Raw genomic sequence first — 11,568 nt, forward strand, 5'->3', positions numbered from 1 at the left:
GGAGGCATTGGGCTGAGTTATCAGAGGACCCGTCTGACAGCGAGTCAGCTAATACACAACAACACGAACTCGAAGTGGCCGACACACCAAGGAGAGAAGACCTACCTTTAGAAGTTCCTCCATCTGAGTCCGAGTCAGCAGAGGGGAGGGGTCCAGCGATGTTTCCATCATTGTATGTTAGCCTGGCAGGCCATCATTCTCAGATGACCTGGCAAGCTGAGTTGCGTAGGTCCAACCGGAATAGACAACGCCCCGCCTATCTGAATGACTATGAATGCACTTGACTGGTGGGAAGGGGTGTTACGAGCTGAGGAGGAACTGAAGTCCATTCCCATTGGCTGAACAGTCTGACAGCAAGTCATATAAAAGCAAGCTGTCAGACCGCGTCAGTTAATTGCTTGTGCTTGCCACCGACTCGCAACAGTAATGGCTATTGCGGTTACCACGGTTACAGTTATTCTTACGGTTACTTGTACAGCTAATAGTTACTAGTTAATAAATGTTGATTTAGCCAAATTGTGGACGTCATTAGTGCCTTGCAAAACAACCCTCAGGAGAAGACGCAAAACCTCAGAAGGCCTATGACCTCAGACAACATAGGAAGCTTACCTCACCCGCGGTGACACGCTTCAGAGAGGATTGGGAAAGGCAGTATCTCCATCATGCAAATGCATGGAAGGAGCTGGTCAAGATCTGTGACACCCCCAAAAGCAAGTTGCCCCTCAAGAGACTCTTCCTAATGCAGAAGGAGTTACAGGAGCATCTCACACGGTGGAGGGACAGTGAAAGTAAGCTCAAGTACATACAGTCGAACCTGGAAGAACCAGAGCTCCAAGAACACATTCAATGCTTCAAGGAGGCAAACAAAGAACATGAAGACTGCATCTGGAAAGAGAAAAACTCCCTCCAGGCCGTGCTCCTCGATGCGCTACAGGAGAAGCAACTACCAAGGGAGAAGACCACATCCGATAGAGGTCTTCAATCACAAGCAGCTTCTTCCCACCACTCAAAGAAAGCCTCCTCCCTCCATCCCAAATAGGCTAGATCGCAGGCAGGTTCTAGTGTCTCGCACCAATTCTCTGCTGCCAGCTCTCACCATCCTTCCAGATCATTCTCCCATTGTAGCGGCACATCTAAGGCCTCCAAAGCAGCAAGTTATGCCAAACGAGCTGTAAAGCCCAAGTTGAAGCTGCAGCAGCAGAGGCAGATTTACGTATTACAACAGATTTACGTATACAGCAGAAGGCTGAAATGGCCAATCAACAGGCAGAAATGGCCAAAGCTCAGGCCAATCAACAAGCAGAAATGGCCAAACAACAGGCAGAAATGGCCAAAGCTCAGGCCAATCAACAAGCAGCGATAGCCAAAGCTCAGGCCCAAGTGGAATTACTCGAACGACAAAGAGAGACGGCAGCGAAAACAGCACGGGCCACAGCATGGCAGAAGGCGGCCAACACTGCCTCCCTCAACTTTGACCTCGAAGACTTGGGAGAAGAGAGCCCAGATACTCGGGTCAAGGCCTACATGAATGAGCAACACTCGTTTCGAAACGAGCAGATGGAACCACTTCAGTTGCCTAACAGTCTCCCACAACCAGGGAAGCACAGGGATGAATCTCAACCACAGACTCCACATGTCAGTTACAGATCTGACATTGTACAACCTAAAGTATGAGATTCACTTCCCACCAACAGCAAACCTTCCCCAACTGATGTTGTACGTACTAAGGTCCGAGATTCTCTTCCCAGAATCAACAACACTGCTCCAACGTCTCATGCCCTGCTGGCTGAGCAACTTAGCCCACCAGTGCTTACAATGACTTCTCGATGAGTCGACATGCCATCAACGACAACTGCCACACTTAATCCACAAGCAGCAGCATTCCTGCCACAACCTCAACACCAATCCAGCTCCAAGGCACCACAAGGTAACCATGCCCAGCCTACACAGCAGCATGACACTCGACCATCATCCTCAGTATGGGAGAACGACATCCTCTGTAAGTACTGGGAGAAAGACTACAACCCGTTGTTGACTTACAACCTGAACCCACCCTACAAGAATCCAGGGAAAGAACCCTCTATGTCAATACCTCTTCCCAACTCAGCAAATGCTGAAGATTACTGGAGAAACTTGGCTGTACAAAGTGGAAAGCTAAATTTGCACACCAACAGAGTTCGCAAATTCTCTGACAAGCCAGGCGGCGAGTATCTAGTATGGAAGAAACTTTTCCTGTGCCCCATTCAGGCAGCATGCCTGAACCCTGATGAAATAATCGGACACTTGATAGCATAACTAGGGCCACAGTCTGCTGACATACCAAGGGCACTTTATGCATCCCACTTAGACGACCCAGCCACTGCCCTACGGTTATCATGGAAAAGGCTTGACGAACTGTATGGCACTTTCGGGGACGTAGAAGCAACACTCTTGGATAGCCTCAACAGTTTTCCTAAAATTCCTATTGACAAGCCTCACCGGATCATAGACCTCGCTAACATACTTGTCCAGCTGAGAATGGCACAATGGGATCCCAACTTACTGGGACTCACCTGTCTCGATCATGTTGACACGCAGAACAAAATTGTTCGAAAACTTCCGCAGGTGCTATTTGAAAAGTGGCTCCAGTTGTCTGACACCTTCATGGCCAAGGGTCACCACCGCTTTATACCCTTCACACTTCTTAAAGAATTCGTGTCACCAGGTGACAGTCTGCAACACACACCAGGCCCGTGGACTCAGAGCTGTTAGTCCTAATGACAGAAGATACAACAGCAACCATATATCGCCCTCAGGCCCTATGCACATTACCAAAGAAAGACCCTTCATGGTTGTCCATAAAACTGATATCGACTCCTCCACTCACAGTTGGGGAGAGGACTCATCAGATACAACCCAATTTAGATCTCTGAACACAAGGAGAATACAGTTTTGTCCTATGCACCACCCTCGTCACTCGCTGAACAGCTGCACTGGGTTTGCAGCAAAATCACTGACCCAATGAAAAGAGTTGCTAAGGGAGTACCAATATTGCTACAAGTGTTGCAAATCCAAACACTTGTCCAAGTACTGCACAGCCAAGGTGCAATGCGACTTATGCAATAGTGACCAGCACCTGACCGTGTTGCATCCAGACTCTGAGCCGCCACTGCAGAGATCTCGTAGCCTTCCTTCGAACAAGGAGCCTCAACATAACACAGAAGCATGCAGGGCTCCTTGGCAGATTGCCAAACCGCAACCAAAACCAAGGATGAGTGTCAACTGCACAGCACTGTGCACTGACTCACCATGCCCTCGTTCATGTCTTCCCATCTGTTTAGCCAAAGTGTACCCTCAAGGACGCCCTGAAGATGCCGTGAAAATGTACGTGTGGATAGACACTCAAAGCACCTGCACTCTGGCCAGACCCACATTCTTCTACCTCTTTGAGGTGCAACAGGACGAACTTCCCTTCACTGTATCAGCGTGCCATGGACCAAGAAGCACGGCGGGGAGGAGAGCTACTGGACGCTGCATAGAGTCATTGGATGGAAGTTCCCGGTTCCCACTGCCACCAGTGTTTGAATGCAATGGGGTGCCGAACGACCGTAGTCAGCAACACCTGAGGTCATAAGTAGCATGCCTCACCTACAGCATCTGGCTCTTCCCCACTCTAGATCTGTAGGCTGATATCCTACTCTTGCTGGGAAATAATGCCCCATGCGCCTTTCTCTTCTCCGAGTCAGTCAACAGCCCTGTAGATGGCCCAGTGGCCATCAAATCTCCACTAGGATGGGGGATCATAGGAATTGTCAGTGTCAATTGGATGCAGGCTCCAACCCAGGCAAATGCCTTGGCACCATCCATTCCAACAGTCTTCCGATGCCCTTTAGCACCATCGAAAACAAGAATGCCATTCCAGCCTAAAAGGCCGCCGGTGATCAGTACACTTTTGCTAGGACACCCTAAACGGCCGCCAACAACCACTAGACGTCCAATAAGATGCTCTACACGGGCATACCCGCAACACCCTTTCCAACAGCTTCCCGTGCCCTTTGACACCATGGAAGCAAGAGTACCATTCCAATCCTAAAAGGCCACCAGAAGTGACCACCAGACTTTCACCTTTGCCACCAAGAGTATCTGTACACCCTAAAAGGCCACCAGAGGTGACCAGCAGACTCACACCAAGAGGCTGAACTTGAAGATTGAACCTCAAGCTTTGCATGCTTTGCTTTGTTTGATGCTTTATTAATGTTTACTGTTTTTCTTAGTTATATAGCTAACTGTTTGTCTTAGTTATATAGTTATCTGCTATTCATAGTATTACTGTTTACTGCTTATCTTAGTTTATAGTTAATTTTTTTCTATTCTCTTACAATTCCAGGTGGGGAGTGTGCTGTCCCAGCCAGTCTATGGGAATTGGATAGTTACTTAGGAATTATGAGCTGTTCCCTTAAGGGAATGCATCATGGTAAATGTAGTTAAAGGTATCCTGGGAAATGTAGTTCATGTCACGTGACCACATCTGTAATCCTGATTGGTCACTAATTTGACCCTCGATGGGTTGGGAGAGTTTTCCTCACTTTTGCCTGAATTCCCTAACTCCTGGCAGCTGCTTTCTATCACTACGAGATGGGTTAGGAGATAACCATCTTTTACCTATAAGGCAGATATGCAAAGGATTGGTCATTAAAGAAGAACTTCATCACAAATGTGAGTTATGAGGATACCTGATGAACTAATAAATGTACTTTGTTATGGATGTCTTGTTGAATTTATCTATCTGCACCTGCACAGCTTACAAATCCACCACTTTGCAGAAGACAGAAAAAGAAGTGAAATGTCTTCAAAGAAAAACCAGAAACTCCAGTTGCCTCTTGAAAAAGCACCCTTGGGACAACCATGACCTGGATCACTGAGAATCTCCATAGACATTCTGAAAGAGAATACAATACTTCATGCAGACCATAAGATGGCAATGGTCTGCTACAAAGAAATGCTTTCTAGCAGGACTCAGAAGAGATGCTAAAAGGTTCCAAATTATTATTATTATTATAGATCACAAATATATTCTGCATAAAAGAAGTACCTTCTTATACTTGCCTGATATACAGTATGCACAAAAGATCAAAGTATGAGCATTTACTAAACTTCCACAGAGAAATAAAATCTATTGCATATTGACATAGCACAATAAAACAAAAAGTCCTAGTGCAAAATTCCTTGCTACACTTGTTACCTAATAAATATAAAACAAAATCCTTTTGAAACCGATATTTCCTCTGGTTCCTTTTACTTCACTTCCCTTCACCCTGGAAAAATATAAAACTACAGTATTAGCTCGATACCCGTGCTTCATTACAAAACTATGTGGTCAGGCTTAGTTTTTTTGGGGGGAAATAAGGGGAGGGGATTCTACCTCTGTCATCCATCAGTATTCATCTGGCTAGCGTCCTGTCAGTGTGTGAGTGAGTTGAGTGCTGTTTGGAAACTGAAATAGTATTTGCTGTGTGAACAAGAAGGAGACAGCAAGGAGCCTGGGCGTGGCGTAGCTCAATTGTTCTGTACTAAAGCTGGTTGCTGCTGTGAAACTAAAACTGAAACCGAAACTCCTCTCCTCTGCTTGTGTTTTGCATTTGGAATAGATCTCTTTTCAGGTAGGGAGGGGGAGTAGAACTTCTAAGCATCAGAGTGTATTAATAATAGTAATATACAAAATACTAATGCTCTGGTGGTCATTTTGAAAAATTCTTTCTTAGTGAGTACCCAGAAGCCAAGAGGAACATAGGTGCCAAATTTCAAGTCTGTAGGTTTTACGATTCTGGAGATTTTGTGATGTGTGAGTGGTTATTTTGTGATGATGCGTGAGTGGCTTTTATATATATAGATAAACTGAGACTGCTAGAGCACAATAATCTATGCTAGTTGCAGTCTTGGTTCAGTTTCCATCTGAACTTTGTAATCTAACTTTGTAAATGACCAAGAGCCATATCTTACTCAGGGAATGTTGAGTGGAAGTTCCAGCAGTCAGATTATTCTGCTGGCTGGCAAGGGAGCTACAGTTACATTAGAACAAAACTAATTCTCCATGATCCTACACTATAGGGAAATTTAGCTCTGGCCTCGAGCACAAAATTAGAGAGATAAAACAATTTATCATTTGCAAGAAAGCAGAAGAACTGAGAAGGAGACTGAGAATAGCTCCATGTTGTCCTTCAAAGAAAGCAGTGAAGGTTGTTGACATCATTTAAAATGTTATTACTATCTTCTTAAATTGGAATCTTGGGATCCCAGGGGTGTCTGTTTCCTGACCTGACCTACCAGAGCCAACATGCGCAATGATAGAGAAAAATAAACCTAATGTTTAGTTTTCCCTTGGGTTCATATTGGCCATAATGTTGTAGAATGTACTCCACAAAATGATTGCCATCTTACACGTGATGTTAGATTCAAGGAACCAACTCTGATCGCAGGAGTGAGGGGCCCTTTTCTAAAGAGCAAAGAGACAGCAAAGTTTTGAATCTTTGGTAAGCAGGAAAAGAACTAAGGTGGACAGACCCTCCCTAGTAACTCACAGAGTCTATCTAATAGCTATGCAGATAGTTGTTTTAATCTGGCAAGGTTTCTGTTCGTAGGTAAACACAATAAAGAAGCCACTCAGAAGTCACTCTGTATATGGTTCTTGGTTCCTTGGGCCCAATACCACAACTAAAATAGCATTCATTTTGTGAGAGCACCCAATTACTTCAGATGTGTTGATTCACCACTTAGGACTTCTATAGTTGGAGAGTCCTGGTTTATAAATTATCTGGTTGAAGAGGATGAAGTAGGGTCTGTTGCTTCAACCCTGAACCATCATCTCTTATAATGAAGAGCTCCAGTTAACCTGAGAACAATCTCTGCTAGAAAAACAAAGAATTCAGACGATGATGATATCAATTCAGTCATGTTCCAATTCTTGGCAATTCCATGGGCCAGGTCTCTCCACATCTTCCAATCTTGCACTATATCTTTAAGTTTTTCTATGCTCTGGCTGGTGCCAACTTTGATGATGTCCAGCTACTATTTTCTTTGATGGTCTGGTTTCCTTTTACTGCTAATTCTTCCAAACACAGTTGCTTTTCTCCTGTGAATTCCACCGCATGACATGGCCAAAGTAAGTGAGACTCGCGATATGAAAAAATGATATTATTATAGTGTGTGATTTTTCTTAACAACCAAGTTTGGATTTCATCAAATGTGAAAAGAATATACAATTGAATATATACTGAAGCTACATCTGCTATTTAGTAAAAGCTCACGTTTCGCTTTTTCTAGTTTGCCAATTGAGTTTGTTATTTGTAGCACCAATAATACAATGAACAATTATTTCTGAAGGAAGGAAAAGGGTAAGCAAATGAGGTAGACAATTATCTACCTCCTGAAGCTATAGATGTGGATTGCTGGGGTCAGGCCTTAATTTCTTCAATGTGGAATAATGCCAAGTGAACAGATTTTTCTCCTGAATGGGGAACAATGATTCACTCCCCAGAGTTCAAGCAGATCCTTGCAATTTGTCTGATTTCAACTGCTGTACATTTTTCACAGCCATTGCAGAATTGTATCAGCAATCACACTGGATGAGCATGGCAGCCAACCAACAGGGTTTTCTTTTCATCAAAGACCATGTGGAGGAGAAAGGATGGGTGGGAGGTGGGAAGAGGAGGCACAAGGATATTCAGAACATAAGATCTTTTTTAAAAATCTGATTGCCAAATGTGGCCAAAAAATAAAATAGACAAAGAAACTTGGGAAAGGAACCAGGGAAGCTACGTTGGACCTGCATAACCCTGTTATCCTAACTGCTCTTTTGCAACTTTCAAAACAGAATATTTTTTTTTAGATCAAGCTCTCCAATACCCCATCTGCATACATGGGTGGGATTCTACCAGTTTGCACCTATTCGCTAGAACCGGTTGTTAACATTCTAAGCAGTTCAAAGAACCGATTGTTAGAAGAAATTACTGGCCTAATCCTGTAAGGAAGGCAGGAAGGAAACATTCTGGTATTGCTTACAGAAACTGCCTCTCCGTTAACCCTTATTACATTCTTGGCAGGACTAGACTTCTTGTCTCAGGATCTTCTCTGGAGCTTTTTTCCCTCCTTTGCTGGTACCTTGCTTGTGTGGAGTGACCATTCAAAGTTACAATGGCACTGAAAAAAGTGACTTATGACCATTTTTCACGCTTACAACTGTTGCAGCTTGCCCACAGTCATGAGAGGCCAGGCGAGGAGATGCATGCCTCGATGTGAGTGATATTGAGTTGGCCCAGCCAATAACATGACCACCAAGCCACGCCCACCATCTAAGCCACGCCCACAGAACCGGTTGTTAAAAAATTTAAATCCCACCCCTGTCTGCCTTTTTATAGTGAGGGAAGGCATTTAGTTTTTACCTGTTTATCCTTTAAGAAAAAGAAAAGCTAGATAGTTTTTGGGATGATGACTCATTTGTGGACTAATGGTCTCTAACAATATTAAGACTTTCAGCTCCCCATTTCTGTTCAAGAGTTTAGGACTTTAGGAAAGAGTACCTTCTCAACAAAACAACTCAAAAACAGTGACAGCTCGGTGGCCCCACGCTTCTGCAGAGTTGTTTGCAAGAGAGAATCCAGCAAACACCAATTTATTTCCACAATAAACACACTCGCTAGAAGCTGCACAAACCACAGGAAACTTCGTTCATGGCCCGACCTGTCCATACTCCAACATGCCAGTGACCACAAGCTCCACTCAGAGCTCAAACGACACTAGAACCAAGGAGAGACTGCCTTGTATATAGACTACCGCGCCAACTGTATCAAACACAGGACCAGTGGCCTGTGTCCTGACAGCTGACCCCCCAACAACCAAAACTAGGCATGCATGCCCCCAACTTCCTCCAGGTCCACCCCTCCAGGTCTAAAATGCAAACTACTAAATGCAAGAAGCCTCACAAACAAAATGCCTGAATTCCTCCTGCTTCTAAATGTGGCCCTATTCAACCTTATTTTTGTCTGAGAGACATGGTTGAATGTATCCTTTCCAGACTCCATTATTACAGTAAGTGACTATCACATTTTCCGGTTTGACCGCAATAATCATAGAGGGGGTGGTATTGCTGTCTTCTATAAGAAGTCCGTAGGTCTGTAAACAATTAACGTTGCTCAGGAGCTTGCTCTTCCTGAGACCATTGTCTGCGAACTGCCCTTAAATACCATACTTTGTTTCTTGCTATGTTATAGAGCCCCTGATTTTGACTTTGGTCATAGGAACAAGCTAACTGCACTACTAACATGGGCAGCTTCCTGCCCGCACCCTCTTATCTTTCTTGGTAACCTCAATCTGCATCTTATTAAATGGACCTTAAACAAATGTACAACCGAACGTATACATGCAACCCTGTACAATGCTGTTACAACTTTGGGGCTGGAGCAGTTGGTAACGAACAACACTAGGTTCAATAATTGCTTAGATCTCATTTTCTGCAATAGCCTAAACTCCATTTATGGCCTACAAGTTAAAGAATATTTTTCCAACAGTGATCACAGCATGATTGATTTTTGTCTCAACTTGTGTCCTTGCAAAACATAATGATGGGACTCCAAATTATAACTATAAAAAAGCCAACTATGACCTCATAGCTGCCCATCTCACATCTCTTGACTGGCACTTCCTGTTCACAAGTTGTAATATTGCAGAAGACCATTATAACATTTTTTTGCTCTAAGTCAATAGAGTCATTAATCTATACATACCAAAAATTATCCCTAAAGCCAAAAATAAAAACAAATTACCCATATCAATAAGAAAACTGCAATCCAAGAAAAAAATTCTTTGGTAAGCAAACAAAACTGGCTAACTTTAAAAACCTCTACAAAACCCTATGTTGCCAGATAAAGGCCAAATGTACCAATCACCATTGCAAACAGGAGGAAGAGCTGTTAACTCGAATTCTTCCCGAGCCTTTTATAATTTTGTTAATGCCAAACTTAAAGACTCAAAATCTATCCCACCCCTAAAAGGGCTTAACGGGGAAGAATGTAATGATGAAGCTGTAAATGCCAACCTCTTTAATACGTTCTTCAATTCAGTCTTTGTCAACAGCAACAGCTGCTGCCCCCCATTTCCTAGTCGCACCACAACAAATTGTAGCGACTTGCTACATATTGACTTTGCAGCAGTTAACATTGAAACAGCACTACATAACCTAAAGCCATCCCTATGGATTATGTGCCTAATTTTTGAAAAAGCTTGCCACTGCCCTAGCAGAACCTCTAAGCACAATCTATGAGGTATCTTTCAGAACCAGCTCCCTACCCAATTTATGGTCATTTTTAAAAAGGGAGACCCTAGTCTAGTAGAAAATTACAGACCAGTCTCACTATGTTGCATCACCTGTAAAGTCATGGAATCAATTATAAACCAATATATCATACAACACTTAGAAACAAACAATCTGCTTTCTAACAAGCAGTTTGGTTTCAGGAAAAAATTGTCCTGTAATCTGCAACTCCTACACAGCAGAAACATTTGGACCACCCTTCTAGACCAGGATAAAGCAATAGACACACTTTACTAGGCTTCTGCAAAGCCCTTAATTCAGTGGTGCATGACAAACTACTGCTGAAACTTAGTTCTTACAATATCTCTGGACCCCTGTACAAGTGGATAGCCATGTTCCTGTCAAACTGGCAACAAATGGTCAAAATAAGGAAGGCCCTATCAAGTCCAGTGCCAGTTAATAGCGGTGTCCCCCAAGGCAATGTCTTAAAACCCACACACTTTCTGCTTTAGATCAATGACCTATGTGACAACGTTAAAAGCAGCTGTGTCTTGTTTGCCGATTATGTAAAATTATTTAACACTACCGACAATGCTGCTGCCCTACAAAGTGACCTTGACTATGTGTCAGAATGGCCGCGCAATTGGCAATTCCAAATCTCAACTAACAAATGCTTCGTCCTACACATTGGCAAAAAAAATCAGAACACCAAATGCAAGTTAGGAGGAAATGATCTCGTTGACGACCCTCACTCTGTCAAAGACCTAGGGGTATTTATCTCAAATGATCTAAAACCTAGAGCTCACTGTAACAGCATTGCCAACAAGGCTTTAAGAGTTGCTAACCTTATTTTGTGAAGCTTCTTCACCAGCAACATTGAATTTTTTTAGGGCATACAAAACCTTTGCCAGATCAATTCTTGAAAACAGCTCGTCCACCTGGAATCCACATGTATATCGGACATTAACACAATTGAGCAGGTTCAGAAGTATTTCTCAAGAAAAGTACTCTACTCCTTCACTCCTAATAGAATCCCCCATGCATCCAGGCTTGAAATTTTGGGCCTGGACAATCTAGAACTATGCCAGCTGCAGTCCAATCTAAGCATAGTTCACAAAGTTGTCTGCTGTAACATCTTGCCTGTCAATGACTTCTTCAGCTTCACAATAATATTATATATAATAGTATTATCACAATAATACACAGGCAAACAATCAATACAAACTCAAGGTAAACCGATACAAACTTGATGGCAGAAAATACGACTTCAGCAACAGAGTGGT

General features: G+C 43.3%; 1 pseudogene; it reads left to right on the forward strand.

Annotated features, from left to right (window-relative positions):
* The first annotated feature begins 1,326 nt into the window (after positions 1–1,326).
* LOC148129314 (uncharacterized) lies at positions 1,327–9,844 on the forward strand (annotated as a pseudogene).
* Positions 9,845–11,568: the final 1,724 nt, after the last annotated feature.

The sequence above is a fragment of the Notechis scutatus genome, chromosome Z, assembly GCF_049901735.1.
Source record: "Notechis scutatus isolate UNSWTSFEM ecotype Mainland chromosome Z, rNotScu1.2, whole genome shotgun sequence".
Taxonomy (NCBI): Eukaryota; Metazoa; Chordata; class Lepidosauria; order Squamata; family Elapidae; genus Notechis; species Notechis scutatus.